Source organism: Electrona antarctica (assembly GCF_951216825.1).
Source record: "Electrona antarctica genome assembly, contig: scaffold_187, whole genome shotgun sequence".
Taxonomy (NCBI): domain Eukaryota; kingdom Metazoa; phylum Chordata; class Actinopteri; order Myctophiformes; family Myctophidae; genus Electrona; species Electrona antarctica.
The window spans coordinates 96,415-122,552 of NW_027637309.1; positions in this window are offsets into that span (position 1 = coordinate 96,415).

The window sequence follows — 26,138 nt, forward strand, 5'->3', positions numbered from 1 at the left end:
GCCATGGCAACACCTACCCCCACCACCCAGAACATTCTCGACACGCCTAAGCCGACATCGATTCCCAGAAAAACTCCCTCACCTCTGTCCTGGGCTCATCGATAGACTTGCAGCACATTATATAACACCCACCTTTCCATGTACATACACACCACCCTAAGCTTCTTACACTATTACACAGGTATTACACTCACACATGTAGCATAGCACACACGCCATCCACACTTGCCAAGGCACCCATAGTCACCACACTAGTGATATTAGATAGGATTTACCTTTTTTAATAAATTCCTGTAAACTTAGTTCTCGTCTCCGTCTCTGATTCTGGGGTCTCAGACAAATTTGGCTAGTTGGTATCATTGGACCATAACGGGATATGATGTGCATGACCACTTCCACATAAACATTAATACAGACATTGTAGAAAGCTAATTTGAAGCATTTGAATGGATAATTCTGCATAACACGTCATAAATCTAACTGTATGGTATATTGCTGTTTTGGGCATGAAGGGGTTAATATCTAAAAATGCAAAAATGTTAAATCTAATGCACTGTACACATCCACTTTCATGTATAAACACCGTAGAAAGCAAATTCGATGCATTTAGATCAAGCATTTTGCATGACATACCATAAAACTCTATTTTGGTTGATTTTTACTGTTTCGGGTATTAAGGGGTTAATAACAAAAAATGCCCAAGGGATATCACTGGGCACCCTCTTGAATTATTAAGAGGGGACCCCAAGCTACAAGAATCAGTTGAGAAAAAAACTTTATCTGACGAAACCACGTTCACCCCCACGGCTCCCGGACTATAATAATTCAAAAAAGAAAGAACGAAAAATAACTAAAATAGTTCATTTTTTGGAACGATGAACTTTAGTTCAAAATATTGAATGATGAACTAAGAACTGAACTAGTGTTATACACACTGTGTATACATATATATATATATATATATATATATATATATATATATATATATATATATATACACATACATACACATATGTATGTATGTATATGCATATAGATAGGCCTATACACCGTATATCTAGGTGTGCCCTGAGATTTTTAGGCTATGAAAAGTGTGCCTTGGGACAAAAAAGGTTGGGAAACACTGGTCTACTCCATCTACATTCACCCGGTAATACCGGCTGAACATGCAGCATTCGCTCCCATCGGGGAGTTGGTCTCGCATGCTACTCAGCGGTGGGTGTCATTTTCACCTTCACCAGTCAAGCCAGCCTTGCGTCTGGTGGGCTGGCTTGGGCGGCCCTTCACCCCTGTGGCCTCTGGCCTTAGTGTCTTGCGGGGCCGGGCTCTGGGTGGCGTCTAGCGCCTGAGCATTTGGCGGTGGATGGCGTCTGGCTGTCCGGCCGTTCCAGGGGTTGTAAATACATTACATTGAACATACATGATAAATAATTCAAAATTCAGTATGTGCTGGGTCGGAGCCCACTGGTGTTGTCTTCGGGGTTCTGGGACTGCTTCGCTTCCTCACGAGGTGTCTTACAGAGTTCCCCATACATATGAAATATGTTGGGTGGAGAGATAGTCTCGATACGATAGAGAACGTTTGGTTACGTTGTAACCTTTGTTCTCTGAGTGAAGAGACTATCTCTCCACCTTGATGTCGCTCAGAAGCGGTGTCGATTAAGTAAACCAGTGTAATCACGCACACCTGGGCCTTATATACCCGTGCGTGCCAGTACAACTGGTGTGTCTTAAAGAGATATCCACGTCACGAGTGAGGTGGGGTCATTCCCCATACATATGAAATATGTTGGGTGGAGAGATAGTCTCTTCACATTGAAGTGAGGGGCGCCGAGCCACACTGGCATAAAAAACAAATAAAATACTCAAGTAAAGTAGGCTACACATTTAAGTGAGGGGCGCCCAGCCACATTGGCATAAAAACAAATGAAATACTGACGTACTGTACTTAACTACAGTTACTGTCCACATCTGTCAGTCACAGTCCTCCCAATCTGACTGAAAGTTCAGGCACCAAAAAATGCCAACCTGCCAATGGCAGAGACAAACAAAAATAGCATGAGGCAATAAGGTAAGAAAAAAGAAAGGCAAGAAAATAAAAACGTATGAGCCACTAGGAGGTTTCCCTCCCTCCCTCGCAGGCAGGCTGGCAGGACGTGGTGGTGTTGGTGGGGTGGCCTATTCAAAATTGACGATGAGGTACTGGACTGCCTCCCAGTATTGGTCTAATGTCCTGTCACCCCTCCCGTACTGCCTCCGCAGCCGCTGCAGCCTCTCCTCCTGCCTCCTCCACTTTCTTCTTTGGGTGGGCGGGCGGACACCGCGGTCCGCCATCCCAATCACCGTCTCCACCAGGCGTTGCTCGTCTTTAAGACGCCGGATGAAGACCCATATGGATGGGTGGCGTCGATGCATACTTGCATTCCATCTGTGATGGAAACCTGAAACGATCATAGATGTGTAAATACAGCACCCAAGGCATGTGGCCCATTGACATTTGTTTATACATTTCTCAATGACATTTAGCTATTTGAACCAATTCTGCGTGAGAAGATGCACAGATGTAACCTCACTTTTGACTTAAGTGTCATTTTTTTAAGTGTCATGATGCCATATGGTTCGATATTGTTTCATATGTTTATATAAACAAATGGCATCATGAAAAAGGACGAAAGGCTGGTGAAAAAAACCTTTTCTTTATTTTTCATTTATTAAATCAGAACCACTAGTTTTCCCATTCTGTCCAAACTTACAGTATCTTGACTGATCTCACAAGGCTATACCACACACACCTCCTGTCTCCTTACAAATTGTAAAGAGAATCTATAATATGTTTTTCAATATGTTAACTATTACAGTAAAGAAATATAAGTTGTTACCTTCAATGCGGTCGTTCGTTCGGTTGTCTGACCGACGGCGATGTACATTCCAGACGGCTGGGGGGAAGATGGCATTACCCCCCACATATGTGTGCTCCATATACTGGACGAAATCATCCACTTCTGGGTGCACACGCCTCAGCCGCCTGGTCTGTCGGGACGTGGCCAGGAGCCTGAAGTTCTGACGAACAACCGCAAGTGGCAGGAATCCTAAAGCCATGGCCTTCCTGATCCACTTTTTAAGCTGCTGGTTGTGCCTGTATGGACCTGCAAAAGTTGTGTAAAGACATATAAATTAACTCCCTGAAAATTGACTGAGATCAAAGTACTAAATTGCATGTAATAAACACCTACAATACATAGAACACACATAGATAGTAAAAGTCCATGCCTGGTGCATGGTGCCAGGTTTTTATAGAAATAGAATTTAACATGCATTCAACACATCAACAGGGTCTCCCAGACCATCTTAGAATCTAATCCAAATGACTCCAAATCCAAATGACTCATGAATGTGTGCTGCCACTATACCTGACAGGCCAAGCTCCTGGATTTTGCGCCACAGGCTCTGGCAGAAGTGGAAATAACAGCCATTTGTGCGGACTCCTGGGAGCTCAGCACCTACGGCATTCATGGCTGCGATTTCAAAGTCTGTGATGACTCTTTCTGGCATCCATCTGGTAGATTCATGACAGGAGGGATGAAAGATAGATAGAAACACAGACAGACAGAAAAATGGGTTACTCTTATTTCTCACAAAAATATAAAGCAATGATACATGCAGACAGTGAATGTGCAAACACACACACACACACACACACACGGACACAGGCAGGCAGGCAGGCAGGCAGAAACATAACCTAAAGTTGTCCTGTGACGTGGTGGACCTTCCGCTTTATGTGCCGTAGCACACTGCGGTACATAGCCTCCGTTTTTCCACTCATGAGGACAAATACAAAGGGGACGGCCTCCCCAAGTACAGGCCATGGATGGCCTGTAAAAAAACAAATATTTAATTCATACATGCAAATACTGTGCTGGGATTTGTAAATAAGCAAACTGGATTATTGTGGGGGAAAAACTAAAAGAAAACTATAAACTACATATTTGTGTAACAGTTGCTTTGGCAATGTAAACGTTTGTTTTCTCATGCCAATAAAGCTCCTTTGAATTTAATTTAATTGAATAGTCTTTTTTTATTGGCCTAAAATATTGTCTATATACATTCATTCATGAATCCACTTGCTGACCGGCTGTCGGTATTGAGCAGTGATTTTTATAGGGGTTTATATGTGACCCCATCCTATATAATCAGGGGTGCACACAAGCGGTACGCTAGTGCGCATGCGTCGTCAAAATTCATTCTGCGCTGTCAATCAAGCGCCGGGAAGCGCTTCTGCGTACCTGGGGGCTGGGGCCGCCCAGAATGATTATTATGGCCAGAATACTAGTACATTCTGTGGCGAGAGCATTTCCCACCGACTGCCACTCAAAGTGGCTACTGGCCAATCACAGCACGTCTTGCACTAGTGCACTGGCCATTGTGGCCAATCACAGCAGGTCCTTACTCAAACGAGGGAGGATTCCATGCTGCTCTGCTCGCTGCTGGGAGGAGAAGGACGACAGGAGTTTACTACCGAGAAAACCTTACACAAATGGTTCGGCTTCTTCGTTTCAGATAGCAAACTACTGTAGTCCCCGGTGTAAAATGGCATGCTGGTGGATGCTTTGCACTCTTCCCATTCGCCGCTGTGCTTGTGTTTGTTTTCCGGGTGCTGGAGCAGCATGGTTGCTTGTGTGCGATGCCGTCTCTCACAGCCTAGGCACCGGCCACCTACTTTTTACGGGTACAGGTTTTAGTTCCGACGTAGTGGAATGGGAAGAGTTTAAAGCATTGCGGACTGGCACTGCTCCTGCACAACATGAAGCTTATCAACACCGTGTCCCGACATACTGTCCCTTATTATCGTAAAGTCGGGTAGTGTACACTGTTTATTTTTGCACTGAGGATCCATGTGTGTCTGACTGTCTGACTGTACGTCACCTCGGCTAAAAACGAAAGGGAAGCCTGACGTATGCTTCGCCGTACGATGTGTCGCATGTTAAACAAAATAGCTGATCTGCAAGCTCACAACGTGTCGCCTCCGCAACACGCTGTGAGCTAGTAGATCGGTTATTTCAATAAAAAAATAATCTAGATATTAGTATTAAGTATTAAGTTGTTTTTATTAGAATATGCATTCCATAGGGCTGGACCACACATGGACCTAGAGGCAATTTGCAACTCTAGATTCTTTTTTATAATGGGATGAATCTAGAGTTGCAATACGGAGGGTATTGCAACTCTAGATTCATCCAATTATAAAAAAAAAATCTATTGACTCCCCACTTATCCAATAAATATCGTTTTGCTATAAGTTATTCATGCATCCCTCTTTTATCCATCCGGCGAGACGGGTCGCCGCATTTTAGGAGGACCAAGTAACTCCTCCAGGTACTCCTCTGAGTACTAGACCAAAAAAGTTGTGTGCACCCCCTGTATATAATGCAAAAATGCCGTTTTCATGTTTCTTAATCCATTCCAAGCATTATTAGTTTTGCACAAAAAACAGTCCTTAAAACGGCCATATAGCCATCATCACAAATGTGATGAATGCAGCATAATGTGGTGAGGTCAGCACATTTTGGGCACATTTGGGCAATATTGGCATAGGATATATATATATATATATATATATATATATATATATATATTGTACATCTTTCTAGCATTCTGTGGTTGTCACACTATACTAAGGTAGAAGACACCTGATTGAGAACTCGGAAGAGCGTAGCTAATATTCACGCCAACATACTTTAGGACTACAGAGTGTATTTTATAACTTTATTATTAATTCATCGGATTCAACAAACAACATTCAGTTAACACATCTATTGATGGCTTATCTGCACAGACTGCCTGGTTTTAGATAAGTATGGTAACAGATTAATTGAGCTATTAAAGACAGTGAAAAGTGTCTATCATAACCAATTATAAGTAGTCTTAATGGACAGATGTTAGTGTCAGGTATGGTTTTAGTGGTTTATGCGTTGGCATAGTGGCATAGATTTTAAACCTGTGTGACGGCCCCCTGTATTGTACTATATATTAGGGTGTATGGTATGGTATTATGGTATATGGTAATTCTATTATGTGGTCTGGTGTAGCTTTATATATTATAGTTATAGTTCATTTTGGTTTCTGTAGGTCATTTGCTTTGCTGTCCTAATTTCTGTTCTCCTCATCTTGCAGTGGATTGGGGAGCAGAGCTGTGATGTCCTGACAATCAGTCAAGCAGCGGCACCTGGGCCCGGTGCCGACGCCCTGTATAAAAGCCTGTCTCCCCAGTCTCTTCCTCAGCTCTGTTGTATCCAGTGCTCTCTTGCACTTCTCCCACTATGCACCTTCCCCAACACTTTTGTTAAGACATTCAACATGCACTCATACCTTCCACTCAGTCATACACGCACTACACTACTGACTACTGATTTCCACACCTCATCTGTTTGCTCTTGATTTTGGTTTGATTTGGTTTGATATCCTTAATTTTGATTACTTAATAAATTAATATTGCTTTTGAATACTGCGTCTCCCCTGATTTTTTGTTGTATACTTGGCTCCCCTAGGCCAGGTTCTCCCAAAGGCCACGGGTTCTCAACCCGTGGGTCGCGACCCCTCAGGGGGTCGCCAAATTATTTTAGGGGGTCCCCAAATTATTTTCAAAAAAAAAAAAAAAGATTTTTTTTTAATTTTTATTTTCACGATTTTTCAAAAATAGCAGACCTACAAGCTCGTAGTGCGCCACTCGGCGCGCTATGAGCTTGTAGATCTGCTATTTTTCAATAGCTAAATTATAACAATGCTTAAAACACCAAAAGGGGTTCCCGCCCAAAATGGTTTAAGGTTATTGTAGCAGTCAATTTATATTGGGGGGCGGGGCGGGGGTCCCGAGACATTGCCAAAGCATTTCCGGGGGTCCCCGGCCAAAAAACGTTGAGAACCCCTGCCCTAGGCCAGGTGTATAACAAATGGGGGCTTTGTCCAGTGAAATTTGAATAGTTGTGCAGTAAGTTTGGAGAGTCGCCCTTCTGCCTTTGTTCTCTGCTTTGTTCTCTGCCGCGGTAGTCTATGGGCAACTTGGCCTTAATTAATGGCTTGTCTGCGCCGTGTGATAGATAATTTTGAGTTATGGTAGATCTGTTACTTTGGTATTTTTGTGGACTTGTGTCAAAGTTCCCTTTGGCCCAGACCGTGTTCATATTTTGTCATCTTGCCCTTCTACCATCGGTTTTATCATCAGCCTACTGCCTGTTTACTCTGGGTTGTTCTCCTTATCCTATTTATGTCAGGTCACCATCCACGTGCCTAATCATCTCAGCCCTATTTTATCATTTATATTATGGATTGCCTGACGCCAAGTTAAGATTCACTGTCTGTCCCCAGTCAAAAGTTGACTGGCATACTGAGAGGTCTATTTGGATATAACACTGCATGTATTTGACCTTGATGCCTAGTGAGAAAAGAGATAAGCTGCTCAGGGGGAGTCAGGGAGTATTTCTCTCTGTTAAGAGTTCACCGCTAGCCGGGAAGAAATGTTATCTTCAGGTTGCCATAGCAACACCAGCCTCAGTGCTTTCCCGGTTTATGGCTCTCAATGACGGAACTAAGGAAGCTGTCCCAATATCAGTCTCATCATCCATGTGCTGGTCCAATGAGCGCTTGACAACCAGTGCCAGCGTGGAATAGCGGAAACTAACTGTGTATTCAGCCAATGAAAGTGTATCAACAATTGACGTATTCTACAGTATTAATGCCTGTGAAATGAATTGTTCGTGAGAGAGAACCCTGTGCAGTTTGTCGCACAGGGTGAGAGTTTTTTGTAATTTGGCTGTGTGTGGATCTGTTCTGTCTCTCTGATCTGAAAATGAATAGACATTAATCATATTCTGCTGACTGGACAATCCTTCTTCCTGGTGGTTTCATCTTTTTATTGAGTACTCAAGGTATTTTTCTAAAAGAGTATTTCCTGCTTAAAGTTATCCTGTTAAAGCTAATTGTTAACTTTGGTCATCTACCATTGTCAGAGGCTCTCTGCCTAGTTGTGGTGCTGAGTATTTAAGAGTATTTGTATAGTTATAGCCCCGTGTAGCTCAGTAATTCAGTATTATACAGTCCTTTATATCTTGAATCATTAATTGTCCCTTCTGCATTTTATATGCAACTAATTGGCCTTCCCTTATCTTTTATCTTAATTATAAAGCTATCACCGTGGTTTTGGGTTTTTGTAAATTAAGTGACGTCATTTGGGAACCATTCCGGGGTTTCCCTTGTCCATTCATCAGTCCGGTGAGTACAAACTACTAAGCGATGTTTACTTCAGCGTACACGCTTGTGAATGTACTCGGACTTTGGGAGATGCAGTAATTTGTTTGATTATTTGAAGTTGATGTATTAAGTTTGGTTACTTTGCATTAATCTCTGTTTGATTAAGTTTGTGCTAGTGGAGAGGTTTTCCTGGTTGTTGTGCTGCTAAAGTATATATAATTATTATTATTATAGTATAAATATATATATAGTTTGCTTGGCTGGTTTTGTTTTTTGTTTGTATACGAGTGTCTCTGGTAGGCGCGTTTAGTTCTGGGGAATAGAAAATAGCTCGCTGGGTCTAGGCCGGGGGGTGGTTTAGGTGCAAGGTGCAGCTGTAGCGGCTGTGCGTACGCACGGTCGTCTCGGGGGCACAGCTGAGAGGTGCATGCGGGTCGCCAGTTTCTGGTTGCCCTCCCTGCCTCTCGGTATCAGCTAGGCCTTTGCGGTGGCCTTCAGTGCATAAGTACCTTCCGCAAACCGGCATGAAGACGGGTGGAGTTAGCTTGGGGATTATATAGGCTAGAGGGGCACTTGTATTTTTGGTTTTTTTTCTCTACCAGCTGGGATCTTTAAGCGCGCACAGCCAGGATGGTAACTTTAGAGGCATTTATCGCCGGTCCATCTGAGGACCTGTTAATGCAATGCACCAAAGACCAACTAATTAAAATAGCAGACCACTATAAGATTAAACTTGATTCAAATGATAAGACAAAGGAATCCATAGCAGTGGTTTTGAGGCACCATTTGTTTAAGAAGGAGTTTGCAGAGCCAGAGGTGTCTCCTCCTCCGTTTAACGCCGCATCGGCGGTGCTAGCTGGTGCCGCTGGTGCGACCAGAGGATGAGATTCTTGACAGTGCTTGTGGGTATTTTCTGCAGAAATCCTTGTTGGTGAGAAAATGGCTGCCACATAATGGAAGGTTTGTGGGTGAACCTGTGTTTCAAATTGTGTTGCCAGAGAAACTCCGCCAGTCAGTGTTAAAGGTAGCACACAATGAATCTGGACATGCTGGTGTGAGAAAGACTTATGACAGGCTGCTTAGGCATTTATTTTGGCCTCGTATGAAGAGAGATGTGGCAACATTCATTAAAACGTGTCATACATGCCAGTTAACTGACAAGCCTAATCAGAAGTTGAAACCAGCTCCATTGTACCCCATTCCGGCCATAAGCCAGCCTTTTGAACATCTAATCATAGACTGTGTTGGTAAGGCAACTCGCTACCCTGCCGCTTATCCTCTCCGCACCATTACAACTCGGTCAGTTGTGCGTGCTCTGTCTCAGTTTATCTCTATTTTCGGCGTTCCTCAGGTCATTCAGAGTGACAAAGGTTCCAACTTCTGTTCGCATATGTTTTCTCAGGTCCTGAAACAGTTGTGTGTGCGCCACAATCAGAGCTCTGCATGCCACGCTCAGAGTCAGGGGGCCTTGGAGCGTTTTCACCAAACATTAAAAGCTATCCTGCGCGCATACTGCACTGAGATGGGTAAAGACTGGGAAGAGGGTCTGCCGTGGCTGATGCTAGCTACTAGAGAGGTAACACAAGAGAGCACAGGGTTCAGTCCAAATGAGCTGGTATTTGCTCATACAGTGAGAGGTCCATTGGCAGCACTGTCTGGAGATTGGATAGAGGCACAGCCTCCCAAAAATGTTATTGACTACGTTAATGGTTTTCCTCATCGGCTGTACACAGCTGGGGTGATGGCTAAAGAAAACTTAGCATCAGTTCAGGGTAAAATGAAACAGTTGTTTGATCTTAAAGCCGAGCGCCGGGTGTTTAGTCTGGGAGACCAGGTGCTAGCCCTTCTCCCCATTGTCACTTCACCTTTTCAGGCAACATTTTCTGGTCCACACACTGTGGTAAAAAAGGTCTCGGAGCTAAACTACATTATTTCAACGCCTAAACGTAAGAAACCAACCCAGCTTTGCCATGTAAACTTGCTTAAGCCTTACTATGCACGCACTTCTGAAACACCAGTGGTGTGTGTGCAGCCAGAGGTTGGCTTGGCTCATGCAGTTTGCATGGCAGTTCCGGTGTTGTCTCCTAGTCGGGAGGTAGAGGCAAGGCTCACGGTCAATCTTGCAAAGTGTGAGTTCGCAAAGGCGACTGTAACCTACCTGGGTCGGGTGGTTGGGCAGGGCCAAGTCCGTCCAGTTGAGGCTAAAGTGCAAGCTGTTGAGCAGTATCCGGTTCCAACTACGAAGAAAGAGCTTATGCGCTTTCTGGGTCTAATAGGTTATTATCGTAGTTTTTGTAGGAACTTTTCAACTGTTGTGGCGCCTCTTACTAACCTACTGAAGTCTAAGGTACAGTTTGACTGGTCACCTACTTGCCAGGAAGCATTTGGGCAGGCTAAAGCACTCTTGTGTATCGCTCCTGTTTTGTCGGCTCCACGCTTTGACAGACCATTTACGATCTACACGGATGCCAGTCATGTGGGTGCGGGGGCCGTACTCATGAAGGAGGACAATCTAGGAATAGATAAGCCGGTTAGCTTTTATTCCAATAAATTCAACTCTTACCAGCTAAACTACTCGGTCATTGAAAAAGAGGGATTGGCTTTGATTTTAGCTTTACAACACTTTGACGTTTATGTAGGTGGTAGTACCCCTGTTGTCATTTATACAGACCATAACCCTTTGACTTTCCTCAACTCTCTACAGTGTCCAAACCAGAGGTTGATTCGTTGGTCACTGTTCCTGCAGTCCTATGCCTTGGACATTCGTCATGTTAAAGGGACGGAGAACGTGGTGGCCGATGCGTTGTCACGGGCTCCTCATGACTGAGGTCCTAGTCCTTCTCATCTCCAGTGGTCCGCCTCATGCCTCTGTCTTTCACCTCTTAAAAATGCTTCATTGAATTCGGTTTCTGGGGTGGAGGCCTGTGAGGGTGTTGGTGGCCTTTGGAGTAGAGGTTTAGTATGGTAGATAGGATTGTTTATGTAAATAGGATTCCGGTGATCCCTTTGGGACCCCGTCTTTATGGGGGGGGGGGGTGTGACGGCCCCCTGTATTGTACTATATATTAGGGTGTATGGTATGGTATTATGGTATATGGTAATTCTATTATGTGGTCTGGTGTAGCTTTATATATTATAGTTATAGTTAATTTTGGTTTCTGTAGGTCATTTGCTTTGCTGTCTTAATTTCTGTTCTCCTCATCTTGCAGTGGATTGGGGAGCAGAGCTGTGATGTCCTGACAATCAGTCAAGCGGCGGCACCTGGGCCCGGTGCCGACGCCCTGTATAAAAGCCTGTCTCCCCAGTCCCTTCCTCAGCTCTGTTGTATCCAGTGCTCTCTTGGGCGCCGTTCACACCTAGCAGACAGCCGTCTTATCAAAGTCTTGTCGTCTCATCTGTCTTATCGTTTACCGCATCAATTTCCCACAATGCTTTGCGGGTGTGGGCGGTGCGAGGGCGGTGCGAGGACATGCGGAAACAGATCCACGTGAGACTGCGGAACAACAACAACACCCCCCACGCTTCTCTCCCCCACAAAGTTACAGTAAAGTTTTTCTGCTCGGCGACGGTGAATTGTGACACAAAAAGATGCCTAGTACACAAAAGGGGGCTTTGGTGCTACTTGGCCTTGTTACTGGCGATTGAATACTTTACAGTTTGCAGAAAAGTGCCCAGGAATGTACTTCAGACGGAAGCAACAGACATCAGCTACGCTACGGTAACATTTCTATCCTGCTAGAGTTTAGTAGGCCTAGTAGCCTACTGCTAGCAAACTTCCTAACTCAAGCTGTGCACTGCATTTTGATTAAATTTTGTACGCTGTATAATAATACTAGCGAAATTAATGTCGCAATAATACTAATCAGTAGCAGTGCTTCTCAAAGTGTAGCCTATGCCCTGGTCCAGTAATTATAGCGAGGGGATTTTTTTCACTGCTGTGCGAGGGGTCCAACTTTGCCGATAATAAACAAAACTACTCCGCAAACAAAGGCTGTTTTGTGCTGGTGAAAGTCTATTCTCCAGACTGGGAAGCGTCTCTGTTCCCCATCTTCTCTCTAAAATGCACTATTTTTGTCATGAAATAAAATGCATCCAAGTGGAATGGCAACAGGTACATTGCTTTATTAAAATGGCACAACGTGCATTTATAGAGAAACTGGGTACCTGAGACGCTTCCCAGCCTGGGGAATAGACTTTTTCCTAGGTCTAGTAGGCTTGGTTTCGGTGAGTAGCAACGTGGTTTTGTTTATTTTCTGTAAAGTATAATCACTCGCACGGCCGTGCTAAAGCACTGGATCATGGCTAAGTGGACCCCAGGGACGCTTGCGGGAGATCCCTCGGTAAATACGTCCGAAATACAGAAAACTAGGGTCCCGAAAGGACTAAAGGGGGTCCCCAGGTGAATGATAGGCTATTAGTAATAGTTAGGAACCAAATGGACCCGTATTGGTCTGTTACTCAGAGAGTGTATAAATGGAACGAAATTATATTTATTGTAGCATAATGCATGGCAAACTGTACCTGGGTCCTTGAAATGAAAACAGTTAAATCACTCACTGCTAGATCAGTTAAAAAACTAGCTTATCTTTTCAAATGGGGGTCCGTGGGTGGGTGTCAAGAGGTACTAGCTGCAGCCTCCTCCTTAATTGTCACACATCTGTAAATGTAATGCATGTACCACATGCATATTGTAAAGCAGCGGTTCTCAAACCTTTTCATGTCAAGGAAACCCAACTACTATGAATTCCGTTTTATAGTAGGCTTGTTGATTATTTTTACAATATACAATTTAGGCATTTAGCAGATGCTCTTAATCCAGAGCGATTTACAGTAAGCAATAATCAAACATGGTAATATATCAAATGCATGGTAAAAGTAATCAAGAATCAGACATACGCTATGCTAAGAACCTAACAGTGGAATATCTATATAATGAAACGTGTACAATAGGGTGCTATATCTACATAAAATGCTATCTAAGTTACATAAGTTGAGCCTTTGCATACGCCTGTAAGGTCGCCGAGGCTACGGGCATAATGCAGTAATGGTCTTTTTCTTCTTTTTGCAGGTATTACAAAGGTCTTAAAAGTCCTTAAATCATCACTTTACAGTTACCGTGACCTGGGGAGTGGGGACCCTCCCAAACATGTGTGGACCCACAGTTTGAGAACCACTGACTTGGATCACCGGAGACCTCCTGGCTGGAGACAGGCAAATCCGGCTGACGACGGCAACCTTTTTTTACATTAAAGAGCCATGTTTTAATTTTCTTGATAGTGTGCCAGATCAACATTATGTTTAATTGTCAAATTTGTCACCACATCGAAATCAAATATGTCCAACTGAAGCTAGGGGCCAAAGTTCCATTTGTACACTCAGTTACAGACCCATAAGGGTCCATTTGGTTCCAATCTATCATTTAGCGGCGGACCCCCTGGCACTCCCTCAAGGAAGGAAATTTAGATTTTAGTTTTAGTCATAGTCTCTTGAATAGTTTTCATTTAGTTTTAGTCACATTTTAGTCACCTACATCTACAGTTTAGTCGAACAAAATGTATTTTGGCGAGCCTTGATGCCGTCGTAATGACTGTTTTTACACTTGCTGAAAATAGCTGATCTACAAGCCCACAACGCACCGCAGCGACGCGTTGTGGGCTTGTAGATCGGCTATTTTCAGCATGCACCTCATTGTAAAATGACTTATACTGGATCTCTTGTCCACTAGTCCCTTCCTAACATTTTAGTCTAGTTTTTATTTGTTGATGAAATTGTCAGTATATTTAGTCTTAGTTTTAGTCATCATAGCTTAGGTTTTATTTAATTTCCATTTAGTTTGTCAGTGGTAAAAGGTAGTCGACGAACATTGTTCGTCTTAGTTTTAGTCGACGGAATCAACACTGGGAACCACTGATGTATAAATGTGAGGGCAGGGACTTCATGTAACTTCTTTGAATGCTTAATTTTAAATGAAAAAACCTCTCCCAGCAGGAGCTGATGCAGGAGAGATGGGAGATGGACGACAATTGGGCCATCGCATGTGACGGCTACGCATCAGGAAGAAAGCCAGCTAACACCATGCACCAAATGCCTTATTCTTTATAATTACATACAGTATTAACCCATTTAGACCTGAGGACGATTCTACAAATGTTTTGACAGTTTTCAGAAATGTTTCTATGTCAGCGGTTCTCAACGTTTTTCATGTCAAGGTCCTCAACAACTATATGTAATTGGCAGCCGACCCCATCTGAAAATATGTTCCAGGGACCCCACAGAAGCAAAGATTTGAGTTAAAAGCGTTCGCTCTGAAAGACTATATATTAACAAATTTGAGACACGATCTTTAAAAAATAGCAGATCTACAAGCTTGTAGATCTGCTATTTTTCAATAGCTAAAGTATAACATAATGCTTAAAACACCAAATGGGGTTCCCGTCCAGAATGCGTTAAAACATTTATATTGATGGCCTTTGTAAAATGATGTATTTATTAATTCAATTATTCTGAATAAGGTTATATTTTAGATTTTTGGATTGATTTGTATTTTATATTTGTATTATCTTATTATAGGATAATATTGGAGGAAACAGACCCTAAAGGCTCATACATAGTCTGGATTTTCGGTGGTGGGGTGACCACCGAACTACAACATGACGTCACGAGCCGCGGTGAAGAGCAAACCACCGCCACCGCTCTTCGCTCTGTTTTTACTCACCACCGTTCAACGTTATTTCAGCTCCGGTGGTCACCTCACCACCGGAGCGGTGGTCACCTCACCACCGAAAATCCAGACTATGAATGAGCCTTTAATGGGTCCAGACCCACTGTTAGAGAAGATTGAAAACTCACAAATATTTGGAAATTTGGATTGAGTACGTTAGCCCATCAAGGGTCAGGGGATCTTAGTATAATCTGATCGACATGAGGAATTTACTTTAAAGAAACATGTTTTTGTCTTCTGTCAATGTGTAATGATGCATGCATATAGAAATGTGGACTGCTTTCAGTCCACATTTATCACAAACACATTTAGCTGTTCTGCCAAATCACAACTAAAAAAAAAGGTAGGTTCAACATGAATTGCATTATTGATTCGGTGTTGTAGTAGGCTAATATTAGTTATATTACATATACTGTATATGTATACATATAAGAAGTCATGGCTGGAATAGCTGCTGCTTTCATCTAGTGAGAGATTCTGAATCCAAAATATTCTGTACCAATAGTTTGGTTTAAACAGTCCTTTTAACAGATAGGCCTACTGTATATGTACACATCAAAACATCAATGAATGAATCACTCAAACAACATGGTTTGTATTTTATTGCATGGAGTTGCCTGATCACTACATCCCTGGTTCATATTCTGATATGATAAAGTCAAGTGTTGATTCCAAGCAGTGTATTCAAAGTAGACCTACTCTATTGACATCCATCCAGAAGAGTGGGCACTAATGAGTGCATGCCATGGGCATCTCAATTTGAATGTTCTGTTATATATATATGGAAAATTATCTGAAGTAATAACCTACAGTACAAATTGACACTCATTGGCATGTGGACCCCCATTAGAAATGATATGCAAGGGACCCCCATAAAAGATTTTTCTATAGCAGTGATTCAACCATTTTCATTTCAAGGACCCCAGGTTTGACCTCAATTAGGCCCATTGAATGGCATTTCTATCTGGGACCCCAATGTTTAGGCCTATTGTAAATTCAAAGTTAACTTAACTTACAGTACAAATGGGTCCATTTGGTTCCATTTGTACACTGAGTTACAGACCCAAAAGGTCCATTTGGTTCCTAATTATTATATAGCTGGGGACCCCCCTGGGCCACATCACAGGGAGAAGATTATTATTATTTTTTTAATGTATCCCCTATCCCAATACATGGGCTACTGGCGGGCTGAGGGCCACATGTGGCCCCCACCTTCACTTAATGCAGCCCGCAGGTTAATATCAACTGGCGGCCTGGGGGCCACATGTGGTTTATACCATCCCTCTACACTGGGGGCGCTGTTTATACCATCCCTCTACACTGGGGGTGCTGTTTATACCATCCCTCCCCACTGGGGACGCTGTTTATACCAGTCTGTCATACCATCCCTTCCCACTGGGGGTGCTGTTTATACCAGTCTGTCATACCATCCCTCTACGCCGGGGGCGCTGTTTATACCAGTCAGTCTGTCATACCATCCCTCCCCACTGGGGGCGCTGTTTATACCAGTCAGTCTGTCATACCATCCCTCCACACTGGGCCCCCACATGTGGCCCCCACCTTCACCTAATGCGGCCCGCAGGTTAATATCAACTGGCGGCCTGAGGGCCACATGTGGCCCCCACCGTCACCTAATGTGGCCCGCAGGTTAATATCAACTGGCGGCCTGAGGGCCACATGTGGCCCCCACCTTCACCTAATGCGGCCCGCAGGTTAATATCAACTGGCGGCCTGATTTTTTTTTGGCGGCCCCCTATGGTCGCGGCCCACCGGGAAAATACCCGGTATGACCTGTGGCCAGTCCAGCCCTGCAGTACACCTTGACACTCAGCCTGTGGACCACCATTACAAATTATGCCAGGGACCCCCATAAAGTTTGACCTGAATTAGGCTACGGGCGGCCATTTAATGCCATTTCTATCTCTGGGACCCCAGAGTAAATTCAAAGTTAACTTAACTCGGTGTACAAATGGGTCCATTTGGTTCCATTTGTACACTGAATCCATTTGGTTCCTAATTATTATTTAGCTGGGGACACCCTGGAACACTCAAGGGCCCCTTGGGGGTCCCCGAAACCCACTGTGGGAACCACTAAGCTAATGTGCATATTACCACTGTCACTGACAGTTGGAATCATAGCCGCTGGCTTTCATTAGTGAGAGGTTCCAAAATGTACTGTATGTGCTCTTGATCATTTTGACAGATGGGCCTATATGTACACATATCAAAACGTCAATGAATGAATCACTCCAGGGTTTGTATTTTGAGAGAACTGATCTCTGCTTCATATTGTGACATTATATGCAGAAACATGGCAGATTTTATTTGTCAAGCTTGGGAAAGAAGACAGAGTACTCTGTATAAATCTGAGTTGTAATGTAATGTAAACATGCTAAATAAATCCATGAGGGTTGGGCAGATTGTGTGCAGGACACGGAAATAAATAAACAATAATAAAAAAAGTCAAGTCTAGTAGTACAGTAGGCCTATACATGACTTGGGCATAGAGCCAACATGGTACAATTGCATCATTAACAGACCTACATTTATCCCTCAACGTATTGTTTATATGCCCAAAATGATTAGCTCTAGGTTTTGGAAAATATAATAGTCATGCATAGCCGACTTTACATTTAAATTACTAGGCTACGATCATACTCTCCAGTCATCTCCATGAACATGGCATTCATATTAACTTTGTTATATAACTACCAAAGCATATGGGGTGGTTTATTTACAATGAGGTGCGCTTACTTCATTTATAGCCTAATCTCGCATCCTCTGTGTAAAGCACTGATGTCCTTTTATATATTTGGTCTGTGGTCAAGCGGATTATTTATTATGGGTCGGGTGGATTAACAAATTAATGCGAGGGGGAACGAGGGATCCCAAACTTCACCGAGTCGACGCGACACCTGAAGTATTTGATGGCTTGCATGCAATCTCTTTTGATATGCTACTGTACTGTTTCTGGGTTAGGAGTAGCTCTGGTCCATACCCTAAAATTCTTCTATGATTCTGCCAATGCAGGGCAGAATCATAGAAGCATTAGGCTATGGACCAGAGCTAGGTTAGGAGTGAATGACAAAATGCATGCACCTTGAATTATAATGTTTGTTTTAATTTTCTGTTCGGCCACGACGGGCAGGGATTCTATTTTCCTGTTGAATTGCTTACTGTACCAGACCAAACTACTTTACTTTACAATAAAATCCGTTTCATTCCGAAAGTGCCTCTTTCCTCTTCCGTGACTGTGCAGCAAAAATATAAATACAAGTGTGAAAAGACCGCCCAGTGTAGCGTAACAAACGGACCTTCTCTCCTATTGGCTGGCGGGTAAACCCAACCCTTTTTGTCTTGTCTGAAGTCCCACCCAGGTCTTTCAATGTTTGGCCTACAGCTCGCTTCATGCCTTGTGTCTTGCCCCCCCCCCCCCCCCCCCCCCATGTAACAAGTTTGTCTCATCAAACCACGTGACTCCCATTGGAAATGAATTGGAGCTGTTTCACCGCTCCGTGTTTGATAAGACTTTGATAAGACTTCCGTCTTCCAGGTGTGAACGGCGCCTTGCACTTCTCCCACTATGCACCTTCCCCAACACTTTTGTTAAGACATTCAACATGCACTCATACCTTCCACTCATTCATACACGCACTACACTACTGACTACTGATTTCCACACCTCATCTGTTTGCTCTTGATTTTGGTTTGATTTGGTTTGATATCCTTAATTTTGATTACTTAATAAATTAATATTGCTTTTGAATACTGCGTCTCCCCTGTTTTTTTGTTGTATACTTGGCTCCCCTAGGCCAGGTGTATAACACCTGAAATAGATATAGAAACACAAGAATATACATTTGTTACATTCCCATAATACGTTCTAATAATTTGTATTAAACAGAGATAGCAGGCAGAGTATAAACAGTAATTACCAGTCCCCCATCCGGATCTCTCTCTTCTCCTTTCCATGGAGAGGTATGGATTCTTGGTTGGATGTTTACAGAATCTAACTTACTAGAATCATCGCAAGGCCTTTTAAAACCTCTGTTTTTAGGAGACCTACCCTGCGGGCAGGGCTTAAACCAGCTTAGCATCATTGGTTGCTGAGCACATGGTAACAGCCTTTCCTGTGGTTGGCTTACAGCCAACCTTACTATTGGTTGAAAGACCAGGAAGTATATTACCACTGACTAGGTGCTAGGCTGACATTTGAGAAGCAGTTTGCTGGTGGAACTTTCTAGTGGTTCTGTGGTGGCTGTTCGCACCCTTATCAGAACCCCCGCTGTGTGTGAGGCCTATTTGAGGAAGTTCTCCGGCTTGCTCCATTTATGGCAGTCCTTTGTCTGACTACTCCAAGTCTATACATTCAATGGATAATTGAAAACTTGAGGAGTTTTAGTAGACAATTATTGGTACATGCAATAGTTATAAGCACTGACATTCTCTTAGAGGGAGACGGAGGTGTCACATTTCACACCTTCCTGTTAACTTAGCAATGCTTGCTTTGGGGTGAAAGGCCCTCTGAAAAGGGCTTTCACTCCCATGTTCAGTGGCACATTATGCGGTGCACAATAATTAATAGAAACCAGCGCGAGTATCATACTCGGCGGAACATATATATATATATATCCTATGCCAATCCTATGCCAATATATATATATTAGGCATGTCAGTAGATTAAAATATTTAATCGCGATTAATCGCATGACTGCCCATAGTTAATCGCCGATTAATCGCATATTTAATCGCATATTTTGTATCTGTTCTAAATCTAACTTAAACAGATATATTTCAAGTTTTTAACACTTTTCAACATGAACAGAGACAAATGCTTTGCTTTATGCCAAAAATGCATATGTTTTTTATTGGAACAATGACAAATAGGCCTACTGTCCACAATCAAGTAACAATGTAGTGTGTTACTGTGTTGTTCAACTTTACACTTGAACTATTCATCCACATTTGTTTTTTTTGTTAAAGTACAATAAGCAGCCATGCAGTTAACACAAAATGATGACTATCACATTCAAAACAAAAGTGATGCACAAAATAACTGAACAAAACAATTAAGTGCATATGACAGACACAGTCACTCAAATTATATAGTGCAATTAGGCTGTAGCCTTTAGTAAACAGCTGTCCTGTTTTATTCAGCAGAAGCTGAATAACCCAGCCTCCTTCTCTTTTCACAAACAAAATTAACAAAAACACGAGAGGCTAAACAAGACACAGTTACAGTATAGTGCAGTTAGGCTATAGCCTATAGTAAACAACTGTTGACTGTAACCCAGCCTCCATCTCTTCTCTTCTCTCAGACAAAGTGAACATGTGAACATGAGAAATGCTAATCAAGACACAGCTACAGTATAGTGCAGTTAGGCTATAGCCTATAGTAAACACCTGTTGACTGTAACCCAGCCTCCATCTCTTCTCTTCTCTCAGACAAAGTGAACATGATAAATGCTATTCAAGACACAGCTACAGTAGTGCAGTTAGGCTATAGAAACTGAATAACCCAGCCTCCATATTTTATCTCAGCCTGCAGTACAAAAACAACAATAACTAAGAGTTACAAACAGACAAGCTTGTTGACATTTTCAGATGACAGGGACGCGCAATTCTTCTGAACAACATGTCCAGACAGAGAAAACAACCTTTCACATGGCACGGATGTGGCAGGTGTTGCCAAGTACTTGCGTGCAAGGCAGGCCATCATGCTGTGTGCCCCTTCATGGTCGGACCACCACTGCAGTGGACAGTCATCCAAGGCAACAGTGGGCTCCGCCCTGTAGCGGGCCACCCAGTTCCCCACACAGTCCTCCTCTTCATCAGATGAAGCATCTGAGTCAAGCAGGAGAGAGAGAGCTGATCTTTTCTTAGGTGGCTCAGGCGTCGCTGCTCCTTCAGGCTGTGCAGGTCTCTCCTGCCTGAGCAAGGCAGTGATGGAACTCCACACCTCAGCCCTGTCATGTTTGCTCAGACACTTGAGGTCCTTAAATCTAGGATCCAGAGCAGTCGCAACCTTCAGCCATGTGATGTTTGTTTTTTCTGTGCGTTGCTCCATGTCTGCTGCGAATTTCTTCTTGAATGTAACCAGATATGCTGGGTCATCCTCAGAGACCTCCATATTTCTGGATAGATGACTAAAGGCTGGCAGCACGATTGAACAGGAAACAAACTTCTCTCCTCCAAGAAGTTCAGTTACGTACCTGCAATAATATAGAAAAAAAAAACATTTAAGTTAGGAACTTCAAAGCGCACGCACGCACGCACGCACGCACGCACCTTCACCATGTCTCTCACCCCCCCCCCCCCCCACCCATCCTCTCACTCTCTCACGCCCCCCCCCCCCCCCATACACACACACACACACCATTTTTTCAGTATGAGAGTATCAATAATTCACCTGCAAGGCTGCAGCACAGTCTTCAACTTCTGTAGTTTATCCAGCTCAGGAGCTGTTGGCATAGTGACCTTGGTTGCATGTTGGGCCAGGGTAGCTATCAGTGCATCTTTATTTCTCAGCACACGGGTGATCATATCCAGGGTGCTGTTCCATCTAGTGGACAGTGGACACGTCTTGTACCATTGCCTCTTTTTTTTGTCCAAGTTCCAGTTGCTGTGGGGCTACTTGGATAAAGTGCTCTGCGCACGCATGGGCGAAGTGCCTCTCTTCCGTTTTCATCACAGTTAACGCATGGGACATAAGTCCCCACTTCTCATCAAAATAATGTGCTGTGACACCGAGGTAACTGTGGTTGGCAAGTGAAGTCCAGTAGTCTCCGGTGAGCGCAACCGTCTCTGAATTGCCCAACGTCACCACTACTTTGGCTTTCTCTTCTTCATACAAGTTGTGGATCTTCGTCACAGTAGTGGTTCTACAAGGCAGTTCGTACGTCCAGTCATTGGATGCGATCCGTATTATTTCACGCAGACCCTCGTCCTCCACAATGTTAATCGGCCTGCAAGCGGTAGCCACCCATTTGGCGACCGCTGTTGAAAGTTTGCGGGTGGTGGACCTGTCCAGCTGTCTCCTCGGTAAATTAACCAACGTAGTTTGGCTTGAGGAAGGGGGCGTAGGGCTCTCTGCATCAGCGGTGTGCTTGGCCGACAAGTGGTATTTCAATGTAGATGTGCTACGGTGGTAACTGAATTCAGCTTTACAGTAAATGCAAATTACTTTTGTTTTGTCTATGGAACCGTCTGGCAGTACTTTAAAACTGAACTTTCCGTTCACAAGAGTATTCTTCTTCTCCATGTTGCTGCGTTCTTTGTTTGTTGTCAGTCAGTGTTGGTGTGCATCGCTTATTTGCTTCCCCAAACTAGGGAGCGCACCGAGGTTAAAACTTCACTGCGTTAATTCAATTAACGCCGTTAAAAGGACTTTCATGAGTTAACGCACGATTAACGTGTTAACTTTGACAGCCTTAATATATATATATATATATAGGTATATAAAATAAGACACAGCTTGCATAGGCCAAATTGGGCCAAATTGCTTGTAGCATTGACATAATATGCGATCACATTTTATTCATTGTACGCATACAGACTAGGCATTCCCTTGAAAATGAGACAAAGCCTTGGAAAGGCCTTAAGTTATATGTAACGAATGTATGTCCCATTAATCATGAGGCCTATCAATAGTATACATAACAATTAGCCTAATATTTCCAGCAATCATTATAGATATAATTTTGACTGATACAAAATGTTTAATTGGGGAGGGGTTCTAACCTGGCGGAATTGAGACAGCTTCCTAAAGTTGTCTTCGGTCCCGAAGTCCTCTCCAGGCGCGTCCTTACGGCCTCAAACTGAGGCATAGCCTGGAGGTCGCCTGCCTGGGCCAGGATCTGATTTAATAACATTATATGGGTTATGTTTTGTTCATATTTAAGAATTGTGACAAACATTATGCTACAGAAATTTTCATTACCTGGTCATAGACCCTTCTGGATGGGAGGGACGGGTCGGCGGCCACCTGACGAAGCATTTGCTCAATCAGAGCAGTTGTGGCCACCAAATACACCTCCTCTGCATGACCATGTTGTCCAGGTCCATTGATTACGCGGATGTGGGGATCGTCCGCCTCCACGTCGAATGAATTGGTGGTCACGTAGACCTGGCATCCTCGTCTCCCACACCGCCAGTAGATGCGCTCATTCCTCACCTTGTTGCTTAGGTAACGGTACTCGTCGATGATGAGCGCTCTCCCACACCGACTGTTGGCTATTTGTATGTATATTTGCCATTTTCCACAGTTTGCTGGGCTATAAACAGCACGGGTATGACGGCAGTCACGGATGTGGGGGAAAGAAAAATACCACGAGGCACTGTCCTTTTATACTATAGCCTATACTTAATTCAGGTGATATGCGTTCAAATTGATTTGGTTCTGTGCAAAGTGATTGGCCACTACTAATTAATATAGGTTCTGTGAAAAGTGATTGGCCACTACAAATTAATACAGGTTCAGTGCGTAAAGTGGCCTATAGGTTCTGTGCGTAAAGTGATGGCACAAACAATAATTAATGCAGGTTATGTGTGTAAAAGTGATTGCCCAGCACGGTTATGTTTTGCTAGATGCATGCAGGCTTGACAATGCGGATAACACCCAGTTGTGGACCCCAAAAAAGTGTTCTCTTCTGCAGACACCAGCCTTATCCATAGAAGATATGTATGGTTTGGGTGTTACAATATTATTTAAAAACAATCACCGTGCTTTCTGCGCAAACCATTACCACCAGTGCAATCGTATCCCCTCTGCCCATGGAAGAGCCAATTGACAATCTCACTTCTGCTGATTATAGTAAAATTATCTCAGAGATGTCTGGAGAATTAGTAGAAGAGACCTCTTTGTGCGCACAGGCAGTGTTATGGCAGGAATGAGGTCTCATCATTTGTGACCAGCAGACAGAGGCGAAGGCATGACACAGCATCAAGGAGTCCGGCATATCATCATCATCGTTCTTTATTCATTGTTCCGATCATCTCAGTACAGCAGAATGGTTAACAGTCCAGCAGCACTCTCCCACCACTCTCCCCATCAATGACATACAACCCCCTTTTATTGTCAAGCAAGGCCCAGTATACAGGAAATAGATAGTCAATAACAGGTGGTCCTACAACATCTCCGTTCATGGTGTTTGCTGACAGACAGGAAACTACTCTAAATGGGATATTTACACAAATACATGTATGACTCCAGCTGTCAGATTGACATTGACAGCTGTGGTTAGTAGTTGTTTGGGAGAGGAAGACAGTCTCAGTCTCCTTTCTTGTCTTAACAGAGATGCTATACAAAATGTTCATATAAGGATCTGCGCTAAAGATAAGGGTGACACACAAATAAGTATACCTTTGCTGACAGCATGGAGGAGTCAAGTCAGCTGTTAGATTGACAGCTGCATGAATTAGACTGAGCACATTGGTGAGCAAAGAGAAGATAAATACACAATAATGCATATATTTGGCACTGTAGTTGGCATTCTAAATCTCCCATTACAATCCACAGTGTTTTGTTTTTGTAAATTAATGATAAAATATTAATTTATATGCCACAGGAGATTTATAGAATGACAAATATTGATGATTAAAACTGTATTGCTAGATTCATGTTTGATGACAGTGGTCAGATAAAGAAGGCTTCGCTATTTATTCATTTTTTCTTCACTTCTAAGAACTTTTTTTAAAATTACACTTCTAAGAAATTTAAAAATTACTGGACACATCTAGAATCAAGAAAAAACACATCTATAGTTAAATTAGAAGATAGTGAACACATCTAGTTAAATTTAGGAAGATAGGCACATCTAGAAAGATCTTGTAGATCTGCTAATTTTAGAAAAGGTAGTGATTCCTTGCTCCGTTCCCAATACTATTTGTTGGTAAAGTGTAATTCCACACTACACGTACCTATAATAGTTAGTTAAGAATAAAATTAACTGAAATGATTAAACTTACAATTAAGGTAGGATTTACATTCAAATGGAAAGAATTAAAATGGATTATATTAGGATAGAATTGAAACACTCAACAATTAAAATAATGTAATACTTTAAAACTTTAACCTGGTAATACTTTAACATTAGGATATTCTCCATTGAAACAAAACTATGGCCACTGTCAGTCCACCTCTCAGGCGGTTTTTCACACCCGAAAATAAATAAATAAACAGACTGACAGCGAAAGGCTATTTTCTACTTTTTAACACACAGACACACACATAAACTCCCCTTTCCTTCCTCCCCTCCTGCCAGCTGGACAGAGAAAGAGAGAGAAAGGAAAGCTGTAAATCAGACATTTATTTTTTCCAATATCGAATTAACTCAAATTAAACTGTTACTGATGTGAACAAGGTGAGGTCTCTTTGTCTTATATTATCTCCATTCAATGTATTACTATACTATTTAATTTTCGTAAGCTCACTAGATTCGATTTTTTTCAGATCTCACCCCGAAGATAAATCTGTATTCTATTACTTAAGTTAGCCCACGGAGATAAGGACCTATTTTGAAAGCTCACTGGAACGATTTAACTGCAGATCTTACTATTCGAAAATAGGTTTTTTGTCCATTCATACATCACGTGGAATTTTAACATAAATTCTTGACATGGAATTAGAATTACCGTGGGCTACCTAGTAAAACCAGACTAATTGACAGGAGACAAACTAATATTAGACTTTTAACCTTGTGCCATGCCATCTTCAATGATCGATTTCACATTATTGATTTAACACCTTGAAACACTAACTTTTGAATAGTTACTTTAGATCCATATTAATTTATTTGCAAAACTATAAATGTATTCCTTTTAACTAACCCACACATAGGCTGTACCAATGACCCCTCCCCGTCTTGCCATTTTGGGGACGGGGTGTGTAGGAGAAATGAGGAGTTGCATTAGTACAGTATGTGTGTGGAAATGATTCCAATATCTTATCATCCTATTTTAGGATTTTCTAACATTGTTGTCCTTGCCTACACTTTTACAAATTTTAGATTGGATTCTAGTTAGATTAAAATTTAGATTAGATTTTTAGTAGTTTATCAAAACGTTTGTAGTTCACTACTTGCACATGTAGTAAGACTAAAATAGATTAAATCACATAGGGTAAATTACAAACTAAAGATCTAGTTATTTTCAATTGTATTTACCCTTTCGTAGT